The 20,566-nt window shown below is 42.9% G+C and overlaps 1 protein-coding gene and 1 pseudogene across 50 annotated transcripts in view; both read right to left on the bottom strand.

Annotated features, from left to right (window-relative positions):
- The window catches only part of LOC118151097 (uncharacterized), a 57,201-nt gene that overhangs the window by 16,482 nt on the left and 20,153 nt on the right, over window positions 1–20,566 (bottom strand). For 26 of the 50 annotated variants that reach the window (XR_013521781.1, XR_013521779.1, XR_013521780.1 and 23 more), the window contains 6 exons: window positions 10,791–15,577; window positions 10,259–10,358; window positions 9,628–9,732; window positions 6,804–7,036; window positions 4,847–4,969; window positions 3,360–3,418 (listed from right to left, as the gene is read on the bottom strand). The gene's annotated coding sequence lies outside the window, so the exon portion shown is untranslated. The remainder of the gene's footprint in view (window positions 1–3,359; window positions 3,419–4,846; window positions 4,970–6,803; window positions 7,037–9,627; window positions 9,733–10,258; window positions 10,359–10,790; window positions 15,578–20,566) is intronic. The other 24 variants (XM_078336167.1, XM_078336185.1, XM_078336163.1 and 21 more) reach the window with 22 other exon arrangements.
- Window positions 5,487–5,586, bottom strand: LOC118150967 (U6 spliceosomal RNA; annotated as a pseudogene).

Here is a 20,566-nt window from a genome sequence, read left to right as displayed (position 1 = left end):
TTAGTAGAGATGGGGGTTTGCCATGTTGACCAGGCTGGTCTCGAAATCCTGCCCTCAGGTGATCCTTGGCCTCCCAAAGTGTTAGGATTACATGAGTGAGCCACTACACCCGGTCAATTTAATTTTTTGTAGAGACAGGGTCTCACTATGTTGCCCAGGCTGATCTTGGACTCCTGGCCTCAAGTGATCCTCCTGCCGGGATTCCTAAAGTGCTAAGATTACCAACATCACCCACGATGCTTGGCATCAGGTTTATTTCCTCCTGCTGCTGCCACAAACTACCCTACATTAGTCCCTTAAAACACCACAAATCTACCTACTTACACTTCTGGGAATCAGAAGCCCAAATTAGGTCTATTAAGGCTAAAGTTAAGGTGTCAGCAGGGCTGCATTCCTTCTGGAGGCTCTAAAATGTTCCCTTGGCTTTTCCACCTTCTAGAAGCCACCCCCATTCCTTGGATCGTGGCCCTTAACTCCATCTTCAAAGCCAGAAGTGAAACATCTGCAAATCTCCCTCCCTAACTCTGCTTCCACCAACACATCTCCTGCTCCAATTCTCACTCTTATAACCTCTTTCTTTTATAAGGATCTTTGTGACTGCTGGGCATGGTGGATCCCACCCATAACCCCAACACTTTGGGAAGTCAAGGCAGGAGGAACATTTAAGGCCTGGAGTTTGAAACTAGCCTGGACAACATAGTGAGATCCCACCTCTACAAAGGCATAAAAATCAGTATTACCCAGACATGGTGGTGTGCACCTGCAGTCCCAGCTACTTGAGAGGCTGAGGTGAAATAACGGCTTTAGCCCAGGAGTTTGAGATCAGCCTGGGCAACATAACTAAATCTCGTCTCTACAAAAATAAGCTTGGCATGGGTGGCATGCATGTGTAGTCCCAGCTACTCTGAAGTCTGAGTGGGAAGATCACTTGAGCTCAGGAGGTCAAAGCTATCATGAGCTATGATCATATTACTGTGCTCCAGCCTGGATGACACAGGGAGAGTCTGCCTCAAAAAAAAAAGAAAATATATATTTGCTCTCTGTCCCTGGTTCCTGGCACAGAGCTTTGAATGCTTATAAACACCTCAGTAGTAGAGGTGATAGGAGCATCTTTAGTTTTAATATTTGGTCTTGGTCCCAGCTTTCTAACACAAGAGACTCTAAGAACTTTGGGATCTCCAGCATGCTAAGAATGCATTTGGGGATGTGGTTGAGATGACTGGGTGGCTGCACGCTCCTGGATTTCTTCAGGAGGAGGGCTGATTGCCAGAGAAAGCAATCACATGATTAGAGGCTTAGAACTTTTAGCCTCACCTGCTGAACTCCAGGAGGTGAGAGTGGCTGAAGATTGACTTAATTACCAAAGGCCAAAGATTTTATCAATCAGGCTTGCATAACAGAGCCTCTGTAAACACCCTGAACAACAGGGTTTGCAGAGCTTCTGGTTGCTGAATACAGGAGGTGCTGGCAGGGTGGCATGTTGAACAGAGGGCATGGAAGCTCTGTGCACCTCCCACTTACCTTCCCCTGGGCATCCATCTTTCTTTCATTTCTTTCTTCCTTTCCTTCCTTTCTTTCTCCTCTTTCTTTCTTGTTTTTAAAGACAGGGTCTGGCTCTTTTGTTCAGGCTAGAGTGCAGTGGCACAATTTCAGCTCACCACAACCTAAGTTTCCCCAGTCCCCAGCTCAATGCATCCTCACCTCAGCTTTCCTAGTAGCTGGAACAACAGGTGCACACCACCACACCTAGTTAGTTATTTTCATTTATTTTTTGAGAAAAAATCTTGCTCAGCAGCTTCGGCTAAAGTGCAGTAGCGTGATCTCAGCTCACTGCAACCTCTGCATAATGGGTTCAAGTGATTCTCCTGCCTCAGCCTCCTGAGTAGCTGGGATTACAGGTGCATATCAACATGCCCAGCTAATTTTTGTATTTTTTATAGAGAGAGAATTTCACCATGTTTCCCAGGCTGAACTCTAACTCCTGCGTTCAAGCGATCCTCCCAACTCAACCTCCCGAAGTGCTGGGATCACAGGCATGAGCCACTGCATCCAGCATGCACATCTCTTTCACTGGCTGTTTCTGAGACATATCCTTTACAGTGAACCAAAAATAGGATATGAACTCACCAGATGTGGTGGCTCACATCTGTAATCCCAGCACTTTAAGTGACTGAGGTGCGAAGATCACTTGGGCCCAGGAATTTGTGGCCAGCCTGGGCAACAAAACAAGATCCCATTGCTAAAAAAAATAAATAAATAAATTAGCCAGATGTGGTGCAGGCTGCAGTCTCAGCTACTAGGAAGGGGGAGGACCCCTTGGGCCCAGGCAGTTGAGGCTGCAGTGAGCTATGACTGCAACACCGCACACCAGCCTGGGCAACACAATGAGACCCTGTCTCTCAGAAAAAAAGAAAATAAACTGTTCTTCTGAGTTCTGTAAGCTGTTCCAGCAAATGATTAAATCAAAGAAGGGGGTCATGAGAACCCCTGATTTGTAATAGGTTGGTCAGAAGTACAGGTGAAAACCTAATACTTGCCATTGGCATCTGAAGTGAGGGTTAGTCTCATGGGACTAAACGCCTAACCTGCAGGGTCTGCGCCAGCTCCAGGTAGTGTCAGAATAACACTGTGGGATACCCAGTTAATATCCAGAACACTGGAGAATTTGGTGTATAAGCTCCACACACACAGTCAGTCAAAGTGTGTGATGAGAGAAACATGGGCTTTTCTTTCACCTACCTGCCTAACTGCATAGGAGAAGCAATACATGGTACTCACGAAAAGAGCAAGCATTAAAGTCAAACCAGTCCCTACATCTGACTCAGCTTAATATCGACGTGAGCTTGGGCAAATCACTCATTATCCCTAAGTCTTTATCACCTCATTCAGGAAATGGGGATAACTGGTACCTGCCTGTGATTTTGTGAGAATTCATGAAATATTATGCTTGATGTTACTGTGATCATCACACCTATTCCAAACTATCTGACAGAAACAGTGATGGATGATAACATCACCAGATTAGAAACTGTAGTGAGGTCTCTCAGGCAAAATTCCATACAAGCAAATTACTGTCTCTCCAAAGCATTCCTGCCAAACTTAATTCCCCATTCCCTGAACCAAATGTGCCATCTTAATTGTCCAGGTCTTTAAAGTGCTGGTTGCCCTGACCATTCCCCATCCCTCCACATCCCCCTCCGCTCCCTACTCTCACACAACTCTTCCTCATCTTTCAAAAGCCAGTTTCACTGTCACCTTATCTGGAAGCTTCTCCCACTCTCCAGAAGAGCTTCCCATTGCACTTGACGCATGCGCTATTGCTTGATCATTTTTGAGTTATTGTCCAAGTCTTTTTGTACCTGAATAACATGATGCCCAGTCTCCTCCTGAACTCTGATGTCTTTCATAGTAGATCCAGCTGGAAGTGACAAAAAGACATTCTTTAAAAATAAAAGAAGGAATCAGGCAATCCCATAAAAGTTTTAAAAGATATGTGAAAAGCAAACAAAATTCAAGAGCTTCTAGGAAAAACATAAGAGGGAAGGTGTTACTGGGAAATATGCTAAAGGGTTAATTTTTATTGTATTTTACTTTTTTGAGAAAGAATCTTGCTCTATCCCCTAGGCTGAACCGCAGTGGTACAATCACAGCTCATTGCAGCCTCAACCTCCAGAACTTCAGCAATCTTCCAACCTAATTTTTACTTTATTTAAGAAACACATTCTTACTGTTACCAAAGCTGGAGTGCAGTGGTGTGATCACAGCTTACTGCAGCCTCGACCTCCTAGGCTCAAGTGATCCTCCAGTCTCAGACTCCCCAGTAGCTGGGATTACAGGTGTGGACCGCCATGTCCAGCTCACATTATCTTTAATTTTTATTAGGAACAATGTGCCGCTATGTCGACGAGGCTGGTGGTGATCCTTTTCCCTCAAGCAGTTCTCCCACCTCAGCCTTCCAAAGTGCTGGGATTACAGGTGTGAGCTGCCACACCTGCTGAGGAGGTTAATTTTTAATGACATAAAGAGCTCAAAGCAAATATTAGAAGGAGCCTAAATGGCTATAGAGGCTGACTGGTCAACTGTGATATATCCATATAATAAAACATTAGCCAACCATGAAAAGGATTCAGATACATCAATAGAAATTGACACAGATGTCCACGAAATATGAAAATGAGAAGTGATATTCAAGCAGCCCATATGTATTTGAAGAATTTGGCCAATTATTTCCTGAGATAAGATTATGGGTCTAAAGAGTAAACGAAATTTTTCACTTCTTCATTTAAAAGTATTTACTATTTTTATGATTTAATAAAAGGTTAAATATATAGATCATCTAATTAGTAAAAGGCATGTTAACTCTACAAATAAACAGAAAAGACATGGACAGCCCAACCTTGGTGGCTGATGCTTATAATAGCAGCACTTTGGAAGGGGGCAGTCGGAGAATTGCTTGAGGCCAGGAATTCCAGACCAGACTGGGAAACATAGCAAGACCTCGCCTCTATTAAAAAATCAAAAAAATTAGCCAGACATGGTGGCATGTGCCTATAGTCCCAGTTACTGAGGTGGAAGGATCGCCTGAGCCCAGGAGGTCAAGGCTGCAGTGAGTCGAGACTGCACCACCATACTCAAGCCTGGGCTACAGAGTGAGACTTGGTCTCCCAAAAAAGGAGGGGGAGCAAAAAAGAAAGCTAGCTGGGCACAGTAGCTCACACCTCTAATCCCAGCATTTTGGGAGGCTGAGTCAGTTGGATCACGAGGTACGGAGTTCGAGACCAGCCTGACAAACATGGAAAAACCCTGTCTCTATTGAAAATACTTAGCCAGGTATGGTGGCACATGCCTGTAATTCCAGCTATTCTGCAGACTGAGGCAAGAGAATGGCTTGAATCCAAGAAAAGGAGGTTGCAGTCAGCAGAGGTTGTGCCGTTGCACTCCAGCCTAGGCAACAAGAGTGAAACTTCATCTGAAAAAGAAAGAAAGAAAGAAAAAAAAAAGAAAGCTAATAAGCTAATATAAGAAAATATATATTAAAATGTAACAAAAAGTATTAACGAGGTCTTTTATTTACTAAAAATAAGTAAACAATAAATAACTTGTTATTGTACCCTGTGCCAGCAAAGGTGCAGTGAAATGGGCATTTTCTTTTACTATTAGTGATGTTTAAATTGTATACAAGCCATCCACCAGGGTAAAGCTTGGAAATTTTTAAAATAGAATACAGTGACTCACTGTACTGCCTCCTCCAACTCTTGGCCTCAAACGATCCTCCTACCTCAGCCTCCCAAAGTGCTGGAATTATAGGCCGACAGCCACCATGCCTGAAAGCTCGGCAGTTTACATCAAGTATAATAAGAATGCTAATGTCCTGTGACTCACAGTAATCTCATTTCTGGAAATATCATCTTCGGATACAATTCAACCTCAACAAAGGTCATATGCACAAACAGTGAAAATCTAGGAGTAATATTTTTCTGTTTTAAAAACATATGGAACACTTCACAAATCTGCACGTCATTCTTGCACAGAGGCCATGCCAATCTCTCTATTGTTCCAACTTTAGGATATGTGCTACTGAAGCAAGCATGAGTAATTTAAGATAGAGCGGTTAGGCAAATAAGGAAGAATTATGAAAAATTTAAAAATCTATGGTATTTACAGGCACCTAGTTACGGCTCAGTAAATATCAGCTGCTACTTCTATTATTTTTATGGTAATTCCACTCAATTAAAAATTGTCATTAAAAATTTACCACTGTCATGGAACATCATGTATTTAACAGCATAATTGTGAAAACAGATAGAGGCTGTGTGCGGTGGCTCACACTTGTAATCCCAGCACTTTGGGAGGCCAAGGCAGGTGGATCACCTGAGGTCAGGGGTTCAAGACTAGCCTGACCAACATGGAGAAACCCCATCTCTACTACAAAATACAAAATTAGTCAGGTGCGATGGTGTCTGTAATCCTAGCTACTCAGGAAGCTGAGGCAGGAGAATCACTTGAACCTGGGAGGTGGAGGTTGTGGTGACCTGAGAGTGCACCATTGCTCTCCAGCCCGGGAGAAAAAGAGCAAAGCTCCATCTCAAAGAGAAAAAAAAAGTCCCAGCGCAGTGACTCACAGCTGTAATTCCAGCACTTTGGGAGGTTGAGGCCAGGTAGATCACCTGAAGTCAGGAGTTCAAGACCATTATGTTCTGGCCAACATAATAAAACCCTGTCTCTACAAAAATACAAAAATTAGCTCAGCATAATAGCAGGTACCTGTAATCTTAGCCTACTCTTAACCCTGGGATGTGGAGGTTGCAGTGAGCTGAGATTGTGCCATTGCACTCCAGCCTAGGCAACAGAGCAAGACTGTCTCAAAAACAAAACAAAACAAAACAAAACAGATACAATTTGTCCCTTGGTATATGGGGAGATTGGTTCCAGCTGCCCAATATCCACGTATACCAAAATCCATGCAAGCATCTGTAGTCCCAGCTACTTGTGAGGCTGAGTAAGGATTGCTTTAGCCCAGGAGGTTGAGGCTGCAGTGAGCCATAATTGCACCACTGCACTCCAGTCTCGACAACAGAGTGAGAAAGAAGGTTGACTTTTAAATATAATTTTTCAGTTCACTTGAGATTTTGATCAGAACTGTGGCATATGAAAATTCTTCACAGAATAATTATCTAATCAAATTAATGCTAGAATTGGGAACAGAAAATGTTTTGTTGACTCTTTATTCCTTCACTTGCTGTTACATAAACTATTGCCAGTGGGCACTTACCAACCAGAAGTGTTATCTCAGAGCTACTCACAATGAAAGGTGATGTCTACGGCCCAGGTGTGTTCAGGTCTCCATGCTTTGGCTACGGGTGAGTGGGACTTATGTGTCCATCCATTTTCTATATTCCAGCTCTGGAAAACTTGAGTTTATCCATCTTGATAAGATGCACTTTAAATTTAACTTGTCAAGAACCACAAATGGAAGAAAGGTTATGAAACCACGGGATAGTACTCGTTCTCAAGGGACTCTTCAGCTTAGGTGCTTCTGTAAAAAAGCAACGACATTGTCAAAAACTCATCACAGGTCAGGTGAGGTGCCTCATATCTATAATCCCAGCCTACTGGGAGACTAATACAGGAGGATCCCGTGAGGCCAAGAGTTTAAGACCAGCCTTGGCAACACAGTGAAACCTCATCTCTACAAAAAAAAAAAAAAAAATTAAAAAATGAGCTGGGCATGGCAGCACATTCCTATAGTCCTAGCTACCCTTGGAGCTACCTTAAGTGGGAGAAGAGTTGAACCCAGGAAGTAGAAGCTGCTGTGTGCAATAATCTCACCACTACACTCCAGCCTGGGTGACAGAGTGAGACCGTGTCTACACACACACACACACACCCCTCAGTCTGTCCAGCCTTTCCAGTAATGAAAAGGGTCTTCCGGTTACAGAAGAGGTGTGCTCTTTTGTAGGACAGGAAGGGATCAGCAAGCGTGTTCACAGCCTTTCCTCATCCTCTGCTTAGTTTCCCAAGAACCTTCGGGGGAGTCCCGAGGGAAAGGACATAAATCTTCTGGTTACCAGAGAAGAAATATGCCTCCTTTGTCAATTAACAAATGGAACACCTGCCATGAAAACCAGGAAATTCTGCTAAGATGAACCACTCCCTACGACACTGACCTATGCAGCAAAAATGAGAAACTGGAGTTTGTGGACTAATAATATTAAAGGTCACATTCCAGATTGTGGAGATCTAACCAAAGTACAGCCTTTCCACAAGGCACTGCCAAATAACAGCTGGCTGTCTCCATGGGGCACTGCCGTATCTCTGGCTCTCATTTCCCCAAGAGATGCTCCATTCCAGCTTTCTCTTGCATTTTGTATTCTGTAGTTCCTGGGGTAAGACCTCACAACATAGCAAACTGCTGACTCAATGCTGACCTACAGATCTGACTTCAGATTCTAGCAGGACTCTTTCAGTTTAAGAAATTAAAGAGGAGAAAAAATGGACCCAGCCTGGCACTGCCAGCTTAGCAGTCCGAAGATAGAAGCTGCTCAAAATGACTACAGTGCTTCTGACTTTCTGAGTCTGCCCTTGCTCCTACGGCTCCTTGGATGACATTTATTTCTCCTTGTGGAAGAAATGCTTTGCTAGAATATAAAAAATTTAAGGAAGAAAAAAATATTAAAATATAATTTTGTCCTAAAGAGCACTCAAAAGTATACTCCCATTAGTGCTGGATCTATTTATCTCTCTCTTTTTTTTTTCTTCTGAGATTGGGTCTCACTCTGTTACCAAGACTGGAGCACAGTGGTGAGATCACAGCTCACTGCAGCTTTCAACTCCTGGGCTCAAGCGATCCTCCCACTTCAACCTCCCAAGGAGCTGGGATTACAGGTGCATGCCACCAAGCCTAATTTTTTAAATTTTTTGTAGAGAAGGCCACTATGTGGCCTAGACTGGTCTTGAACTCCTAGATCAAACTAATCCTCCTGCCTTGGCCCCCCCAAAGTCCTGGAATTACAGGCTTTAGCCACCACACCCAGTCTATTTACTTTCATATATATATATACACACACACACACACACCCCACACACATATATATATGCACATACATATATATACACACATATATATGCATACACACACACACACACACATATATTTACATATATACATATACAAAATCTCATATATTAAATGCTCCTCCTTAAATCGCCTCCTACCCACCCATCTGCAGGGAGAGGAAACACAGGTCTCAGCAGATCAGGCAACCTACATGAAGAAATGAGGCTGGAGTAATGCCAGAGCCCAGGAGGAACTGTAGCAAATGGCAAGGTATTCACTTCAAAGGTTTTTCAACATTGTGATGGTCAAACCAAACACAGAAACAGGAAGCCCAGTTCAGTCACCAGCAGCCAACATGGGATATTTGATCTACATGCTACAGGGCAAACTGTTTAGGATGAATGACCTTGTCTCCACCACCCCGTTCTTCAAGTCCCTCCTGCCCAGTAGTCCCTACACTCTGCTGACATGACCCACATTCACAGGACTCTCCTGACACCTTTGCTTGTTTAGTCTTTTTTCCCCAATGACTATTTTCTTTTTTGGATACAGAGTTCACCTCTGTCACACAGGCTTGAAGTAAAGTGAGGTGATTATGACTCACTGCAGATTCCATCTCCTGGGCTCAAGTGATCTTGCCTCCCAAGTAGTTGGGATTACAAGCATGTACCACCATACCTAAGTTTGTTATGATGATGATAATTATTTTGAGATGGAGTCTCACTCTATCATCCAGGCTGGAGTGCAGTAGCATGATGTAGGCTTACTGCAACCTCCGCCTCCTGGGTTCAAGTAATTCTCCTGCCTCGGCCTCCTGAGTAGCTGGGATTACAGGCATGCACCAGCTAATTTTTGTGTTTTAGTAGAGATGGGGTTTCACCATGTTGTCCAGGATGGTCTCAATCCCTTGACCTTGTGATACGCCTGCCTCGGCTTCCCAAAGTGCTGGGATTACAGGCATGAGCTGCTGTGCCTGGCCAACCTTTTTGATTTATAAACTACTAAGCCTCATATGTATGCTTATAACAATGCAAAATAGAGTAATATAGCAATCATATGCCAACACTTACCAGACTGTGAGGATCACAATGACAGAAGTACAGAGTGGGACTGAAATGCTCCCAAGGGGCTTCTTGTCGCATCATAGAGAATGGGGTGAGACACCTCAGCTGAGGCTGAAGATGAGAGTCAAAAAGTGATGATGAGGGTAGGGGAAGGTTTCCTGAAGAAGGACACCAGTAAAGTCCCCCAAAGAAACTGACATTCCATGTGGCTGGAGGGTAGGGATATGGGGAGGGTGGTGCAGGATAAAACTGGAAAGGTAAACCAAGGCCAGCTCTTACCAGGCCCTGTGGCCAAATTAGTTTGATTTTATCTTAAAGGCAATGGGCAGTCACCAGCAGGTTTTAATCAAGAACCATTTTGACCCAAATTTGCCTTTTAGAAAAATTCCTCTGGCTTAAGTGAATAGGCTGAAGTGAGCAAGCCTAGAAGTCAGGAAGACAATTGGAGGCCTTCAAAATAAACCAGTACCAAAGAAAACAGGGCCAGGCATGGTGGTTGCTGCCTATAATCTCAAAACTTTAGAAGTCTAACGTGGGTGGATGTCTTGAGCCCAGGAGCTTAAGATCAGACTGAGCAATGTGGTAAAACCACATCTCTACAAAACACAAAATATTAGTTGGGTGTGGTGGCTCATACCTGTGGTCATACCTCAGCTACCCCAGAGGCTGAGGCAGGATAGCTTAAGCCCAGGAGGTTGAGACTGCAGTGAGCCAAGATCATATCGCTGTGCTCCAGCCTGGGCAACAGAGGGAGATGGTCTCAAAAAGAAAAAGAATCCCATTCTTCACCTATTAGTGCCCCCATGTTCTCATGAGAACCTTGGTGATGCAGTGAATTCAACTGTCACTGTAATTCAGGAATTCACACATTTAAGTTTGTGTTTGATTTTCAATAATATCAACCCTGTGGAAACAAGAAATAAGGAATTGTGTTTGGGCTATCATGGAAGCTCTCTGGATCTTAGACCATGACTTATGCTAAGACTTGAGCTTTGTGTTTCTCTCTCTGTGAGTGCTCAAGTGCAGCAGTCCCCAGCTTTTTTCGCACCAGGGACCAATATTATGGAAGACAATTTTTCCACAGGCAGGGGGCAGGGGGCAGTTTTGGAATATTTCAAGCACATTACATTTATTATTACATTGTAGTATATAATAATTATATAACTCACCATAATGTACAATCAGTGGGAGTCCTGAGCTTGTTTATTTTCCTGCAACTAGATGGTCCTATCTGGGGGTGATGAAAGATAGTGACAGATTATCAGGCATCAGATTCTCATAAAGACACAGCAAGGTAGAACCCTTGCATGCACAGTTACACAATAGGGTTCCTGCTCCTATGAGAATCTGATGCTGCCACTGACCTGACATGAGGTGGAGATCAGGCGGCAAAGAGGGGAGTGGCCATAGATACAGATGAAGCTTTGCTCACCCACCTGCTGCTCACCTCTTGCTGTGTGGCCAAGTACAGGCCTGTGATTCAGAGATTAGGTGCCCCTGCTCCACTGCATCCAAAAGGACCCTCTCCACAGCAGTCTTCATAGAGGTCAAGTACAGAAGCCACTTAGCTCTTAAGGCATGTGTCTCAGCTGGCATTTCATCACAATCAACAGGAAGTGGTAGCTTGAAACATTATGAGGTCACTTCCTAAACATCACCAGCATCCCATTTCCCATTGGCAAGGAGCTCAACGCTGCCCCTTGCATAACCAAACCTATGCCCAAATCCCATCTGTGTAGGTCTTTCTCCCAGAACCCTTCCTAGCATCAGTTCTGTATTTGTCAGAGTCCAATCAAAGATATAAATGACCCAAAGTTTAAAGTGGTAAAATTTTAAATAGAAAAAAATTAATTATATAACAAGGGAACACTATATGAAAGATTGGCTACAAAAGGAAAGAGAACTCTAGAGAACATAGGGCTAGCAGAGGCCAGACATGGTGGCTCATGCTTACAATTCCAGCAATTTGGGAAGCCAAGGCAGGAGGACTGCTTGAGGCCAGCAGTTTGAGACCAGCCTCGGAAACACAGTGAGACCCTGGCTCTACAAAAAAAAAAAAAAAAAAAAAAGCCAGGTGTGGTGGCACACACTTGTAGTCCTAGTCACTTGGGAGGCTGAGGTGAAAAAAATTGCTTCAGCCCAGAAGGTTAAGGCTGCGGTGAGCCATGATTTCACCACTGCACTATAGACTGGGCAAAAGAGACCCTGCCTCAAAAAAACAAAGTATAGGACAAGCTGTTACAATGAGCAGTAACTTCCTACTATCCCTACACTGAGACAGAGTGACCAAGGAAGGGATTCCCCACTAAGGCTGAGATCCAGGCCCCCTTGGAGAGGGCACAGTCATGGGTAATTCAATGGCAGAATTGCTGCATTACCACATGGTGGAACATGCTAGCAATATGCCCTCTGGAATTTGCTGAAAATCCACCATCTAGGGTGCTAGCTTAACCTATTAGTAAACAGTTGTCTCACTACAAAACCACCCAGGCAAATGCAGAGAAACTGCTGGTCACTGCGTGCTGCTAAGCACCATGCAGGGCAGGGCCTGGTACTGGAAAAGCTCAGTGCCTGTGAAGATTTGCACACAACTAGAAAGAAAAGCCTCTTATAATGCCCCTCTAGCACCATGTACTGACAACATTTAATAATGCACCAGTTGACAGAGGAAGCATTTAAGGAACCAACCTCTATGTTTGCAGAGCAGGCAGTGAACAGTAAATTTGGAACTGAGGAGCAGTCATTGGATGAATAGCTGGTAAATGACACATTTCCATCTACCAAAGAAGGAAGGGAAGAGAGAAAAATGAGAAGAAAAACCGGCATGGTGGTTCACACCTGTAATTGCAGCAGTTTGAAAGGCCACAGCAGGTGAAGCACTTAGGTCCAGGAGTTTGAAACCAGCCTGGGTGACATAGAGAAACCTTGTCTCCACTAAAAATAAAAAAAATTAGCTGAGTATGGTGGCATGTGCTGTAGTCCCAACTTCTCAAGAGGCTCCTGGGTTCAAGCAATTCACCTGCCCCAGCCTCCCAAGTGGTGGGGATTACAAGTACATACCACCATGCTCAGCTAACTTTTGTATTTTTAGTAAAGACAGGATTTTACCATGTTGGCCACATCAGTCTCAAACTCCTGACCTTGTGATCTACCCACCTCAGCCTCCCAAAAGCTTCTGCTCTGTCTTTGCCCCCTTAATCTAAGAAAACTAAGCTAAAATAAATTTTGTAACCAAACCAAAATGAAGCTAAGAGGTGTGGCTACTATACTCAAAAGATTTGAAATTCTCTTCACCAAAAAATAACTATCTGGAAGCCAAGAACGACTATCTGGAAGTCAGCATCCTCAGAGTACATTTCAGAGGCAAACTAGAATATGTCAGTGTAAACTATAAAAGTCCAGGGCCTTTGTTTGAGAAAAACTAGGTGCAGCAAAACCATGGGCTCCATGCATGCCTGGTATTGTAAAAGAGGCCACAGGGAGTAGAATTAAATATGACACCATCAGCCAGGCGCAGTGGCTCACACCTGTAATCCCAACACTTTGTGAGGCTGAGGTGGGCAGATCGTTTGAGGTCAGGAGTTTGAGAGCAGCCTGGCCAATATAGTAAAACCTCGTCTCTACTAAAAATATAAAAATTAGCCAGGCATGGTGGCAGGTGCCTGTGATCCCAGCTACTTGGGAGGCTGAGGCAGGAGAATCACTTGAATCCAGAAGGCAAAGTTTGCAGTGAGCTGAGATCACACCACTACATTCCAAGCTGGGCAACAGAACAAAATTCCATCTGAAATGTTTCTTCTAAACTCAATTTAGGGCACCATGTACCACAAACCAGATAGCAAGAAATTAAATAAATTTTAGCCTTTTTCATGCCATCCAATTACATCTTGGTCAGTTCACAAACATGTTTTGGCAAATGCTGGAGGAATTTTTCTCTTTAGAAGTCCTCTCTTACTTTACCCTGCTTAACAGAAGACTTCACACACAAAGAGAATGGAGACAGCCCCACTTCAGGACATGCTACACGGAGAGAACCGACTGTCCCAAAAAGAGAGGGCTCCACACCCCTCTGACAACTCCACAATAGACCAGCTACACATAAATGCCTGAAGTAAGGAAGTCCATTAAGAAAATCAACAGTTGGTGAGATCAAGACTTCTGACCCAAAGGGTCTGCAGCTGGTCTGATGATTCATCAAAAAGTCTGAATTTAAATAAAGACATATTGGACTGTGACATGTAATAAAAGAACTGAAGCAGCAAAGTGTCTTGATTTGGGTTTCCTTTCCACTGTATACAGCTCCAATAATAGAGAAGTGAGCATGCCTGTGGTACTCCTGACACATCTGGGATAGTTCCCATCCACAGTGGTCAACCTTTGGGATTATCCACACATTGCATGGTCATTGTCCATCTATGCTAACGTAGAAATGTCCAGATAAAAGCTTCTGTTTAAAGACTGGAGAGAAAAATGTCAAACCTGAAAGCCCATGAACTGTCTCAGCCAGGGGGAACACATGAAGGAAACACTACAGAATCTGACATCAGAAGCCTAATTTCAGGTTGACCTCTAAAGCTTTACGATTGTCAGTAATCAGCTTACTTTCTCTAGGCTCTGTTATTCTCACATCAATAAATAGAAAAGCAGACTAAATAGTCTCCCAGATAAATTCCAATCTTAACATCCTCTGGCTTTATGATTAAAGAATGATACTGATTAGTAAGGTTGAAACTGTGGCTTAACCCCAATAGGAGCCTGCTGGGATTATGCTAAGCAAAACTAGTCCACATAGACAGAGCCATTCTGGCCACATCCCTCCCTATGCCAGCTATCATACCACTGGTATGAGATATGCACCACTGGTATGAGAAGTCCCTTCCACAGAAGACTGACTGATTCAATAATAGGCTGATTTTTTCATTCAAACAACAAATATTTACTGAGCACCTTCTAGGTATTTAGGGTTACAACAGAACAAAACAGACAAAATCACTTCCCTTACTTACATTTTAGTGAAGGAGGAGGGGGAGTCAGACATCAAATAGGAAGTATAATTAAAAATATATTTTATGTAGGGCAGTGCTGGGATTCACTCAGGGTGGCTGGAAAAATATTAAAGGAAATATTAAGGAAGTATAGAATGTAGTCTCAAACCTTTGGGAAGCCGAAAAGTTTTAATGAGCCAGGCTGAAGAGAGCCAGTTCTTACATTGGAGCTTTAAGTCATAAGGTGAACATTAAGATAATAAAAGCTTCCCTGGTTGAGTGTGTTTACTCCACATTCCTTTTTCTCTACTCTGTTTACTCATGTAAACTTCATGCTAGCTGCTCCTCTAAGGGGGGGGGTTGAAAAAGAATTACTTCTTAATGGTGTTTATTCTGGACCTTAGAACCAAAAGTTTTTATCATTCTTAAAACCACTCTTTCAACCATGTTAATTATCCACAAGCAGGTTAACTTAAAACCTCTGTTACTACTTCTATACTGAATAAATGCAAGAATGAACAAGGAGTCAATTAGCTGCAATCACTCTCTAAAAGTTGATGACACCCTAGCCCAACCCTTACACTGTATTCTGTATGTAAGGGCATATTTTATTCATCTGATATTTATACTAAATAAATGTTTGTTTAATAAGTGAAACTAAATGTGAATTTTAAGTATAAAGAAGTCATGATGAGAGGGAAACAAAAGGCCCAAATTAATCAAATTCATCTCTTCTTAGGGAATACACTGAATTTGTGTCTGCAGATTATCATCTTACCTTTTAATAACAAATGTAATTTGATTGCCCACTTGAATGTTTTCTAGCCTTGGGATTCCCTATCATGAAGGACTTCTGAAAGGAATGTTTTCCAGTAGTTCTTCCACACACACATCATTCGCATGTCCTTCAAATTTTTGGTCTTAAAAACCATCTTCAAAGATCTTCAAAGATTAAACTGTTTTTCAATATCCTTAAACAGAAGAGAAAGAAAGAAAATCATTATAGACAATAAAGAACATAACCTAAGCTGGTGTGCAGTGGCATGATCTCAATTCCTTGCAATCTCTGCCTCTCGGGTTCAAGCAATTCTCCTGCCTCAGTCTCCCAAGTAGCTGAGATTACAGGTGCCAACCAGCATGCTTGTCTAATTTTTGTGTATTTTTAGTAGAGACAAGGCTTAACTATGTTGGCCAGGCTGGTCTCCAACTCCTGACCTCAGCTGATCCACCCACCTTGGCCTCCCAAAGTGCTAAGATTACAGGCATGAGCCAATGTGCCCAGTCATAAACATTATTTGAAAGAAGCTTTTTGCTACTATCTGCTCGTGACTGTAATAACCATCCTCCATTGGCTGCCTTACAGTAGTGCATTTCAAGCTACACTTTCATCTGCACTGCAGCCATAAGATCAATATTCTTTACCCCTTCAACCTCGTGAGCATGCTATTTAATAAGAATTAACTTTCCACAAAGAATTCATGGAATGGAAATTAAGAATAGTAAGCAGAGGCTGATTTAGATTAAAAGAGGCATAACAACCAAAGTTAACACATGAAGACTGTTTAAAGCCAGATTTAAAACAAATTTTTTTCAGATAATGAGGAAATGTGATACTATTCAGATCAGAGTAAGGAAACTCAACTAAGGGCTACATATGAGCTGACACCAAAAAATCACTGCTAAATTTGTCAGATATGATGAGAGAGTGGCTGTTCGGGAATGTACACTGAACAGATAAGATAACGTGATGACTGCGATTTGCTTTATAATATTCCTGCAAAGGGAGATAAAAGAATGGCAGAACAAAATGTGGACATTTTAATGATCACAGAAATTGAGGAATGAGTATTTTAGTGTTTATTGTACTATTTTCTCTACTTTTGAATAGGTATAAAAACTATAATTTAAAAATGTAAAACAAAAAAAAAAATGGTAGGGAGCAGCGACTCACTCCTACAATTCCAGCACTTTGGGAGGCCGAGGCAGGTGGATCACTTGGGTCAGGAGTTCAGAGACCAACCTGGTGAAACCCTGTCTCTACCAAAAATAAACACAAAAAAAATTAGCCAAATGTGGTGACAGGTACCTGTAATCCCAGCTACTCAGGAGGCTGAGGCAAAAAAATCACTTGCACCCAGAAGGAAGAGGCTACAGTTAGCCAAGATCATGCCACTAGACTCCAGCCTGGGCAACAGAGTGAGAATCTGCTTAAAAAAATACCAAAAACAAAAACAAAAATAAAGTAAAAATTAATTTACTATTCCCTGCTCTGAAGCCACATCCAAACAGAATTCTAAAAAGAAAGATTCTAGCAATTAACATAATGCTATTTACATAGAGATCTCCCTTGCACTTTTCTATGTAAATTTAAATATTTTGCAACCTGATGGTTGGGACTGGTTCAAAGCTGGGCATGGTAACACATGCCTGTAGCCCCAGCCTCTTAGGACACTAAGGCAGGAGGATAACATAAGCCCAAAAGTTCTAGTCACGCCCAGACAACATAACAAGACCTGGTTTCTTTAAGAAGAAATGGGGAGCTGTGAGGGAGCTCATTGATGAATTATTTTGGTGATATCAACAAGCCTATCAAAACACTACTATAAAATCCAAAATTACATCTACTGCCAGATTTTTCTCCTTACTTCTGGACTCATTTATCCAATTGCCTCCTCTACCTCCACACCTCAACTTTAAAGAAATTAATTTCTTTGATCTTAGATTGGCTTTTCTCTAACATCTAAGATTTGTATTAAATTCTTACTTCATGTTATTAGCACCAAATCTGAAAGGATCTAGTATAGAAACTCTTTGGAATAAGAAACACACAAAATGAAATAGTTATCATATCTGTAAAAAGAAATATGCCCATAAAAAAACAACGGTAAAAAATTAGAGGCTTTCAGTCACACTAAAGAATGATGTTAAATGAAATTATTCTGTCAATTCAACAAGAAACTATATAAACCTAATTCTAACAAGCTTTCTATAAAATAAAAAAGAACCAATTGTCAGAGCTGAGTAAAAAGTGGAAGTTGTAGAAAGAGGAGAAGTCAACTGCAGAACGTGCCCATCACATATCATAAAGGCTGCCCCGATCACACTCATCCCCCTTATTCCACCTAGTATCACCTGAGGTCAGGAGTTCAAGACCAGCCTGGCCAACATAAAAAAATCCCTTCTCTACTAATAATACAAAAATTAGTCTTGTATGGTGGTGGGCGACTGTGAGGCAGAACTGCCTGAACCCAAGAGCCAGTGAGCCAAAATCACACCATAGCACTCCGACCTGGGTGATGAGTGAAAACTGTCTCAAGAAAAAGAAAAACAAATTCCTTTGGGAAGGCTTTCTTCATAGAGATCTTCAACATGAGACTGGAAAAAAGGGTATGGAATCATCACCAGACCTTTGGCTTTTACAGCTTGAGGTAGAAGGAGAAAAAGAAAAAGGGATATCATTTAAACACAATTTGCAGCAAAGAATAATTATTGAATCTGTATTGCTCTTTAACTTTCTTTTCTTGAAACAGAGTTTCACTCTTGTTGCCCAGACTGCAGTGCAGTGGCACGATCTCGGCTCACTCCAAGCTCCATTTCTCAGGTTCAAATGATTCTCCTGCCTCAGCCTGCTGAGTAGCTGGGATACAGAAGCCTACCACCACCCCAAGCGAAGTTTGGTATTTTTTGTAGAGACAGAGTTTCACCATTCTGGCCAGGCTGGTCTCGATCCCCTGACCTCAGGTGATCCACTCATCTCAGTCTCCCAAAGTACTGAGATTAGAGGGATGAGCCACTGAGCTGCCCGAGCACTTTCTTATGTTATTAAATAGCCTAACCCAGGTGGGGGCAGGGGCTCATGCCTGTAATCCCAACAACCTTGAAAGACAAGGTCAGAAGGTTGCTTCAACCTAGGAGTTCAAGACCGGCCTGGGCAACATAGCTAGACCACCCCTCATCTCTACAAAAATCAGGCCAGGTGTGCACTGCACCTAGCTAATTTTTACATCTTTTGTAGAGACAGGGTTTCATCATGTTGCCCAGGCTGGTCTCAAACTCCTAAGCCCAAGCCATCCTCCTGCCTCGGCCCTCAAAGTGCTGGAATTACAGGGCCCAGGGAGCCTCATGTTTTCTTTAAGCAGTCCCCTACTCTTGTACAACCTTGCAAGACAAGGTTGTTGGAGAGTTTTCTTTTTGTTCTTTTAGGCAGGGTTTACCTCAGTCTCACAGGTTGGAGTTCTGTGGTGGGATCATAGCTCATTGCAGCCTTGAACTCTGGGGTTCAAGTAGCTGGGAGGCTGAGGTGGGACTACAGATACAGGGTCACACCATGTTGCCCAGGCTGCTCTTGGACTCCTGGACTGAAGGGATTCCCCATACCTCAGCCACATCTGGACACAGTTTTCTATTTTTGACCTACATAAACACTGTACCGGGTCAGAGTTTGTCAACTGCCCTTTTCCAGCCAGCAACACACAGGACCTAGCTGAGACATTGCAGTTGCCAGGCTTCACTCTAAGAAGAAGATGACACATCTCCAGGCCCTGTACTGTCCTTGTGACTTCCCTGAAAACCCACCCTCATGACATCACAGATGCCCCCTCAGATGGAGCCAATCCGAACTCTAAAAGAAAATGTCAGTTGCATACCAGTCAGATGTGGGCAGTGTTCATGTTTCAAAAGCTAACACTGGCATGACTGACTTAGTGTTGGACCCAGAAAAATTAAAAAGTGAAAGATAAAAATATGTAAAGTAGCCTGAGTACAATGGCTCACGCCTGTAATCCCAACACTTTCACAGACCGAGGCAGGTAAATCACAAACTCAGGATTTTGAGACCAGCGTGGCCAATAAGGAGGCTGAGGAAGGAGAATTGCTTGAACCCAGGAGGCAGAGACTGCAGTCAGTCGAGATCATGCCACTGCACTCCAGGCTGGGTGACAAGAGTGAAAACTTTGTCTCAGAAAAAAAAAATCCTTTGGGAAGTCCTACATAAAGACCTTCCACATGAGACTGGAATAAAAGTACAAGATCATCCTGGACCTTTGGCTTTTACAGCTTGAGCTGTAACTGAAAAAACAAAAGGGATATCATTTAAATACAATTTGTAGAAAAGAATAATTATTCAATCTGTATTGCTCTTTAATTTTTTTTTTTTAACCAAGTCTTGCTCTGCTGCCAGGTGGGAGTGCAATGGCACAATCTCAGCTCACTGCAACCTCCATCTCCCATGTTCTCCCAGGAGGCCTCAGCCTCCTGAGTATTTGGGACTACAGGTGCCTGCCACCATGCCCAGCTAATTTTTATACAGACAATGGAGACGGGGTTTCACCATATTGGCTAAAATGATCTTGATCTCCTGTCCTCATGATCCACCCACCTTGGCCTCCCAAAGTGCTAGAATTACAGGCATGAGCCACCATGCCCTGCATTGCTCTTTAACTTTTATAATTTGTTCTTTACTTCTGTCATTGTGATTGAGTCCAAAAAATAGTATGAAAAAAAATAAAAAGAACCTCCAAAATGCTAATATTCTGATTATCAAAGTCTACAGTAAAATATCCCATTACAGGCCGGAAGCGGTGGCTCAAGCCTGTAATCCCAGCACTTTGGGAGGCCGAGGCAGGTGGATCACGAGGTCAAGAGATCGAGACCATCCTGGTCAACATGGTAAACCCCGTCTCTACTAAAAATACAAAAAATTAGCTGGGCATGGTGGCGCGTGCCTGTAATCCCAGCTACTCAGGAGGCTAAGGCAGGAGAATTTCCTGAACCCAGGAGGCGGAGGTTGCTGTGAGCCGAGATCGCGCCATTGCACTCCAGCCTGGGTAAAAAGAGCAAAACTCCATCTCAAAAAAAAAAAAAAAGAAAGAAAAAAATCCCATTACAGCTGGGCGCGGTGACTCACACCTGTAATCCAGCACTTTGGGAGGCTGAGGTCAGTGAATCACATGAGATCAGTA

Source organism: Callithrix jacchus, chromosome 9, assembly GCF_049354715.1.
Source record: "Callithrix jacchus isolate 240 chromosome 9, calJac240_pri, whole genome shotgun sequence".
Classification (NCBI taxonomy): Eukaryota; Metazoa; Chordata; class Mammalia; order Primates; family Cebidae; genus Callithrix; species Callithrix jacchus.
Note: the sequence above shows the minus strand (reverse complement) of the source record. Positions and strands in the feature narration are given on the sequence as shown.